We start from the raw sequence: 8,708 nt of genomic DNA, 5'->3' as shown, positions 1-8,708 counted from the left end.
TGAGGGAGAGAAGGTAGCTACATAAGTGGGGAGCAGTATGGGAGATGTTGTAGAGGCAGCAATGATAGGTTACCAGAGAGAAAGAGAAGTATATGTCAGAGGCAGACTCTCTTGATCAGAGATGTATTAACTACATGAGTCTTTGAGGGCTTTGAAGAAAGGGTAAGAAGTGCATATTGAATTCTGTAGAAAATGGCGAGTAAATGTAGGGATTTTCAAAGTGGTGCAGAGAAGGTTAGTATGTTTGTGTAAATTAAGCTTTTTTTGCTTTACATACCCCTTTCTAATCAATGCAATTTGCAAGTGCAACATGTTTGATGTTATTTTAGCCCTTTGGCCTCAATCCGAAACTGCCGGAATGCCGGAATTAGTTAGCTGGAAATAGCGCCCTCTGCTGCTTACTGCCTCTTCAGTAAAGAGGACTGCCTTTTATAGGCCTGTACACTGCTAGCCACATATCTTCTCAGCAATATGGGGAGAATCCAGGTCACAGTGCATTCCGGCTGCCGGAATGGTTGCCTCAGTGCATTCCACATTCATTCCGGCTGCCGGAATGGTTGCCTCAGTGCATTCCACATTCATTCAACTGCCGGAATGGTTGCCTCAGTGCATTCCACATTCATTCCACTGCCGGAATGGTTGCCTCAGTGCATTCCACATTCATTCCACTGCCGGAATGGTTGCCTCAGTGCATTCCACATTCATTCCGGCTGCCGGAATGGTTGCCTCAGTGCATTCCACATTCATTCCACTGCCGGAATGGTTGCCTCAGTGCATTCCACATTCATTCCACTGCCGGAATGGTTGCCTCAGTGCATTCCACATTCATTCCACTGCCGGAATGGTTGCCTCAGTGCATTCCACATTCATTCCACTGCCGGAATGGTTGCCTCAGTGCATTCCACATTCATTCCACTGCCGAAATTGTTGTGCACACTGCATGGGTAATTATTTCATTTTATGTAAAATGTCTCCCAAACAATAGACTTTGTCATAAATATTTATGATAAATCTCCAACCATTCTGAACAATTACCAATATCATTAGTCTCAATATGTTACATGCCTGATTTGACAGTTGGTGATGGTGCGTTTGCAATAACAAATAATATTAATAGACATATAATAACTCGAAACTATATTTTAGGGTTTTACACACATGATTTATGCAAATTTAAAACAAGTGTACTATTACCACAGGCACACTTTTAACAGCAACACAAATAGTGTAAGGATATTAATGATCCCTAAGAGCCGAGAGAATTGGTGAGGACTCGAACCCACGTAGCAAGCTTGCAAGGTGGATTGCCTAACTGCTACACCACTGTACAAGTGGTGATGTCAAGGGAATAGAATACAAATTAAAGATGACCAGCAACTTCTAGCATAAGTTGTTTCCCTTAAAACATGGGGAAAGATGGCATACTTGGAAATATTATACCCAGAAAGATTTGGTGTATGCAGAGTCACAATGTATGCATATCGAAATATATCCATGTTGATAAATACAAATCAAAAATAGAACATTTATTGCTCCCATTTCTACTATTTGATTTGGTGGAGCACTTAGCTTTTTCCACTGTTGCCAGTACAGAATTCCTATGTCTTTGAAATCCAAAGTCTTTGCCAACATTTGCTTTGCTGTGTTGTAGCTGATAACACTGTTGAACATTACATATAGCCACCTTACACACCAAAACATATACTAAGTCACAGAGTGGAATAAATACCCTCAAACTTGTAAATATACCAAGGTTAGCCACATACACGCATCATTCAGGGTTAAAACTCATTACCTTGTTGTTGTAAGCTCATTTCTTTATTCACTAAGGTATACTTCACATTGAAACACCAACACCAAACTGCACATTAACTAGTTAGCACAGCTGAATGACTGTCTTAGACCTGATAAATTGGCCATGTTGCAATTAATATGAACAGCATGATGGATAACGTGGTATTAAAATATTAACCCTAGATAAACACACACATGAATAAAAACACTGTTTTACTAAAGCAGCAGGAGCTGCAAAAACGTCACCAAACAAACGCAAATTAAGCGCGTTTGTGAATCCTACGCTAAATACAAGCAGTTGCATATTTTTTTTTTAATTTTAGGAGTATGCTTAATAATGTGTTTTATTAACTCACTTGGTGCTTAGAGTTGACCTGGGGCCTCAAACTTCTGCACTTAGTATTGGTGGGTGAAATACATAACAACTACACTATCGTGGCACATCTAAATGTAGCACATGCAAATGAACCATACGTCATATAATTGTACTTAAAACTATTTTACCCATACTATTGCCACAACACTAACAGCTTAGCTCATTAATGACATCTGTAATAATCGTTATAATCTGTACTTACCCTACAGAAAATAAACGTTGCTCACATGTCAGGTCACTTTTACACAAAACCACACTTGGCTAATTACAACGCACCTGCGTGCTCCTAATGACGTGTCCGGCATACTCTCCGGCCTACTCACCTGCATTTAATTCACTAATTACAGTGCTACTTAAAAATGCCTTGCTTGGCCTTCTGTGTTGTTGGGAGAGTCACAGTTCTGGGTAAGTAGCCCTTAATGGTGAAATGTTTCATAATCTCTGCAGTTTATTGCTGTACATTGCTCAACACTCATGTTTATTTTTTTGAAAAGATATTGGTGAGATACAGAGAGAAAATTATGCTGAAAGGTCCTAATGGTAAAGAATTTTATGTTGAAGGTTAGTGGAAAAGTCTTTAATTAGCTGCAGAGTTTGAATATTGAGGCAACTGTGTAGACCTGGGATGTGTCTCTGCATAGATACCTCTCGACTGTTGTGACACACCTAAAGATTATCCATCTATATTGATTTATTTTGTACCTGTTTACCCTCCCCCCACAGATCTTGGTCCTGGATTGTGTTTTTTGGGTGTCTAGTGCTTGCTTATTGACATTCCACATTTGTCTGTGTGTGTGGTAAGTAGAAACCAGATATTGCTTTATTACATACCCCTTGTTAAAACACTTTGCATTAAGAATGTCCATGCTGTTATACATTTTTTTTTTTTTTTTTTTTTTCTTTTTCCAATACCTTTATTTGAAGTGTGGTTTTTCAGACCCTACCTTAAAGACACATTAACACTCTGTGCTTGAGTCATTAAGGAGAGCAAAGAATAAAAAATAAGTAAATGTTCTAGTGGACAAAGCATGTTACAATGTAATGGGTCAATGTATTTTTTGGTTATTTTTGGAACAAAACATAAATATCTTCACATTTAAAAGATCAGTGGTCAAATCATGTGCAAGCTTAGTCAAGGGTTGATTATCTAAGGTATGGTAATTCAAAATGGGAATATGAATAGACATGGTCTGGTGTGTTAGTGAAATGGTTTATATGTGTAATAATAGTGGAAAAACCATGGTTACCTGTATTTTACCTTTACAATGTGTGTAGAAAGTATAGCTTCATGCCTCTAAGTTTAGCCTTAATGTCTTTAGCTAAATGTGCGTTAATGGGGTAGTTTAAATCTACAGCCTAATGTGGCAACATAATTGTTTGGTTTTTCTACAGTTTATTGATCAGCGCATATAGTGTTGAGGAGTGCACATTATTAACACTTTATTTGTTTTTCTTATCTACAGCCTTTAGATTACACTTGGCCTGCAGTGCTGGCTTTTCTGTCATTGCACTTCCTTTTGGAGTTGGTGGATGTTGCCATGGTGAAGGGTGTTGTCAAATGTAAGTAGTATAGTGCTATCTGCACTAAAATGTGATTGGCCAGTGAGTGTGCTCCATACAATAATTTCGTCGTTACTAAGCCTGCAATGTGTGGTTGCACAAACAAAACATATGGGCAGATGCTAGCTATGTAACATATGGGTTTGGTGTTTCAAATTAAGTCAAACAGTGCATTCAGAATCCTAGGTATAGTCCAAACACACAAGCCATTATTATACACTATAATATTACCGGCTTTTTTACACATGCCAATACATTGCTCAATCTCTTGATATCAAAATGCAAGTTGTCTGAGCTAATATTGCCATATTAATTTGTTGCCTTTCGTTCAACAGGGTGTGTTGGCGTGGATTTTGGATTTGTGCAATTCGTGTCTCACTACATGTTGAATTTCTCCAGAGCTCCAAGCCTGCTTATGTCTCTCTTCAGTCTGGCCAGATTGTCCTCTCTTAATCCAAGGAACTTTTACACACACAGACCATTACCTTGTTTGCTTTGTTTTTGTCAGCACGTTTGAATTAATATATGTAATAAATCTAGCCTATGCTGCAAATGTGTCAGCAATCAGTTGTCATGCCATTTTGTACCATTACTACAGTGCACTGATTAATATTTTAATGCCCATAAATCCATGTGTAGTGCTTTCAAAACTATTGTGGAACAGGTATTTTAAATGAATATATGAAATCTAGGTGTGGTTATTTTCTCCTTTGCCACAGATACACCATAGCCTACAAACATGCTCAATGGGGTAAATGTATAGTTTTAGAAAATGTCTCTAGTGTGGAGGTTTGTATGTGTGTTTGGTGCTTAGTAGTAAATTGTTTGGACACTTTCAGCTTTTAGAGCGAACATGTGATGTGCGTAGGAATATAGGCATCACATTACAGGTAAATGTATATAAAGAAAGCAAAAATGTTAGTGTCAGGTCACACACTACCAACTTTTGGCCCTTGGCCAAATGGGATAACAATATTTATCGCTTGTGCTAGTGGCACTTTGTTTCTAAGTGGTCCAACACCCACATGCCAGACACAAACCCCACACTAACAATTATGGGGAATGCATTAGGGCACTAAGCTAGTGGAGTCTTGCTACAAGGCCATAATACCATCACCTAGGGCCTGATTCATTAGTGATCTTCTTATCTTGTGCAAAAGGTAAGATGCTTATTGTTACGAAGAAACAGGGAGATAAGAGGGAAGCAAAGATGGATTTTTTTGATCCTAACGTAAGAAATTCTTTACTTATGCAGTGGATTTTGCTTCTTATCTCCCTTTTCTGAGCATGAACAGAGTGGATTAGCTTAAGATAAGCAAAAAATGACAGGTAAGATCCTTAATGAATCAGGCCCCTAGTTTGCTAATTGGTCAAGGCAGCTATATGTAAACTTGCAGCCAACATAGATACTCCACATGAGAACTAGTTACATTAGTCTGATTACACATTGTTAGGCAGCAGTCACTTGATATGTTTGCTGAACCTGATAATGTAGGTCTCCAATGTTATTGTGGTGTAGAAATGTGAAATTTATTCTCAATACCATTTTCATGTAGATTGCCCTCTGAAAGTGGAAAGTAGTGACAAATTCACATTCCACCTTTGTTTCTCTTCAAAGTGTGTGTCGTAATACCACCTATGTCTGTTTAAACATGCTAGTCAATGTTAACAATAATTTGCAGCATTTGTCCATGCCTTGGGCAAGGGAAGTACAAAGCCTTAATGTACAGATATCCTCCGTTTTTAGGATTATGGCTCCATGTTCAAATTCCTTTACCACCATCTAATCCAGGGGTGGGCAAACCTGTCCTCAAGGGCCATATCCAGTTCATGTTTTTAGGATTTCTTTAATCATGTACAGCTGAGTTAATCTATTTGGCTGGGTCAATAATTATCCCACCTGTATCTACAGACAGAAATCCTCAAAACATGAACTGGATATGGCCCTTGAGGACAGGTTTACCCACCCCTGATCTAATCCAAGAGTGTTGGGCCGAGCACACAGTAATTTGAGGGATTAATGTCTGGTAGATATTGTTGATGTTTACATTGTTAGGTGAGGCATCCAGTTTTTTTGGCCTATAGAGGGTGAACGTGTGCAATGGGTACCTGTGTCTGTATTGGCAAGAAATCACAACATACCAAGCTTCAAATGATATGTTGCCCGTTATATAAAATAGCTTGGCCTTGCATAAATGTTTTCCAAAACTGGAAGGGAGCCAAATCCAAGTGACGTGCCCACTCTAACAATGACTGTATCAGTGTACATTACGTAAGAAACTCTAGGGTCTGTTTGTTATAATAATGTATTCAAGGTTCCAGATTGGTTTAAACTATCATGGATTGGGGGGATCAGATCATAGAGTTTGGAAAAGTCTTTACAGGATAGAGGAGTTTGGTGGACAAACTACCTCTTGGAGTCTACTTACTTGTATTACAGAGTGTGCTTCTTTGCCTGACCAAACCATATCTATACTCCAAGCTTTTTCATTTGCGTTTTACATGATTAGTCAGACACACAGCACTACATACACCCTTATAGTGTGTCAAACTGTCACGTTAGTCTGTATTTCTTGATCCGAATCAGGGACCCTTGGGATTACCTGCAGCAGGTCTGAATCTGAACAGAGCAGCCTGGATGATCTTCCTGCTCATGTTCTTGCTGATTGTCCAATCTAGCAGGGGAATGAGCAGTCTGAGAATGTGGACACAAACACTGATTTTGTAATGCAGCCAGAAACACTGGGGCCAATAACTATCCACTGGAGAGAAGTGTGTTGTTCAGGCAATGAACAGATCACAGCAGCAGCTTTAAATAGTTTGTCCCAAGCAACTATTGGCTGAGCACTTAATGGGATCACAGGTGCTGAATCTGGTTGATCTGGAATGATCACCTGACTGCATCCAAGATGCCTGTGCACATGCAACAGAACAAACAGTGTGTGTTTGATTACAAACGGAGCTGTGGAGGACGGGAATGTTGCTGACGACCAGAAGGCACCCAGGTAGCCGTGATATGACAGCGGCTGATGGGGTAAGTGCACCTAAGATCCAAATGTGAGACCCAACCTATATGTGCTTAGTGCAATAAGGTCATGAGGTTACATGTAAACAACTGTTATGCTAAATGACGTCCAGTGTACCACACACTGTGCATTAGCACTATTCTTAAATACAAATCCCTTATTAGATTTTTAGAATTAGCACAGATTATTACCTGTACAAAATAGTAGTTAACAATATTTGTCCTGTGCCATCATGGGAAAAAAATAATTAAATTTATTTTGGTTACCTTAACACCTGTCTTTTGTGGCTCCTTTGTGTCAGGTTACAGTTTGCAAATGCAATACTTTCTTGACAGAATGATTTGCCCTACCTCTAAAGGGGCACTGTAGTTGCACGTTGTGTTTGCAATTATTTAGTCAGGCAAATAAAGAAACACTGTGGCAAAAGCATTAAGAAGCTTACCTTGATACACTTCTTGTTTAAGTCTTCTTCAGCAAACCATGGGCCAGAATCATTCTGAAAAGGTAAGGCAAAGTAACTAAGCAAGGGCAAAGCATGTGAGTTTGGAGGGGGATGTAAACCAAAAATGTCATTGGAGATGTAATTTTGGGGTAGGAGAGGTCCTACCTGACATGAAAATTTCAGTGTACAAATAAGCTATCAAGTATTTGTGCGGTACATTAGGATACAGACATTTATTTTTTTTCGTGCTCTAAACCTATTGCTAATTTGCACCACTTGCATTTTAAAAGGCTTTTGAGCAGCATTCAGAAATATGTATCCTTGACATCTAGGTTCATTACTCAATCAGGGCCATGGCATGGTTTTGGTCAGCACACTGATATTAGATACATATTTGTTTGAATACGTTAATGAATCAGCCAGTTTGTTTGGAGATTATACTTTGGTTAGACTTGATAACAAGTATTGTTATTAAAAAAAACATTATGGAATCTGCTGTACAAAATAAATACACATATCAGTAGTAGGAATTTTTTTATTACAAAAAAAAAAATATATACATATTTTCGTCATATATTAAACTATATTTATTAGGTTAAAACAATACAAATTATTTTTTCCGTGTCTTTTTAAAGGGGGTTGGAAGGGAGGCTCCCCTACTCCGACTTCTTGTCACCCGTGATGTAGAGGAGTCAGAGGAACCAGGCAATGGGGCAAGGCAAGCAGGTTGTGTCCGACGAGGTGAAGGTGCAGGGGATGGGGATGGGGCCACGACAGGCGAGGGGGAAGTGGGCACAACAGGGGATTGGCCATAGCCACGAGCAAAGGCTAAACACATCAAACGACATAGGTCGGGGTCAGGGAGGGCGGAGGCGACAGACACATCAGGGAGGGCGGAGGCGACAGACACATCAGGGAGGGCGGAGGCGACAGACAACTGGGTATGGGGGCTGCCGAACAAATAATCTGAGCTGGGTGAAGGGATTGTGCCGGAGGTGCATTGGGTGTGGGCATGCAAGATATCACCCAGGAGTGTTGCAATATTTGTCACTGAAGTATTTAAATTATCCATTTTGGTGGCGAGTGTCGTCAGTAAAGAGGTGTGTGTGCTCATGAAATCGGAGAGTGTGTTAGTGAGACTGGTGATTTGCTGATCCGTGTGTTGGACAGTGCTTGATATTTGTGACAGGTGAACATTCTGTGCAAGAGTGACGTCTTTAAGATTTTGGGCTGCGTGTGCGAGTGTCCGCTGCCTTACATATTCAGCTGGAGGCAGCTGAGGCTCCTCCACATCACGGGCAACTTCATCATCCACTGGTGAAGCAGGCGCCTGCTGCTCACATGCTGTAGAGAGATAATAAGTAAAATAAAGTAATTAGAATCAATGAGTAAGGTGCGATATTATATTGGCAAAAACATCTTACAACGCGTGATGTAGCATTGGTAAAGTGTCAGCTTCCCTTGAATGTGCTAGCAGCCCTTTCCGCTCCCCAAATACAAACATTGCCAC

At 39.8% G+C, this 8,708-nt stretch overlaps 1 long non-coding RNA gene across 1 annotated transcript; it reads left to right on the top strand.

The window, feature by feature from the left end:
• The first annotated feature begins 2,891 nt into the window (after positions 1-2,891).
• On the top strand, positions 2,892-4,157 carry LOC142160351 (uncharacterized). The gene is made up of 3 exons (XR_012693172.1): positions 2,892-2,967; positions 3,634-3,730; positions 4,066-4,157. It is a non-coding gene; the product is annotated as an uncharacterized LOC142160351 (long non-coding RNA).
• Positions 4,158-8,708: the final 4,551 nt, after the last annotated feature.

Source organism: Mixophyes fleayi, chromosome 6 (genome assembly GCF_038048845.1).
Source record: "Mixophyes fleayi isolate aMixFle1 chromosome 6, aMixFle1.hap1, whole genome shotgun sequence".
Lineage (NCBI taxonomy): Eukaryota > Metazoa > Chordata > Amphibia > Anura > Limnodynastidae > Mixophyes > Mixophyes fleayi.
The sequence above is the reverse complement of the archived record's forward strand: the minus strand, read 5'-3'. Positions and strand labels throughout refer to the sequence as shown.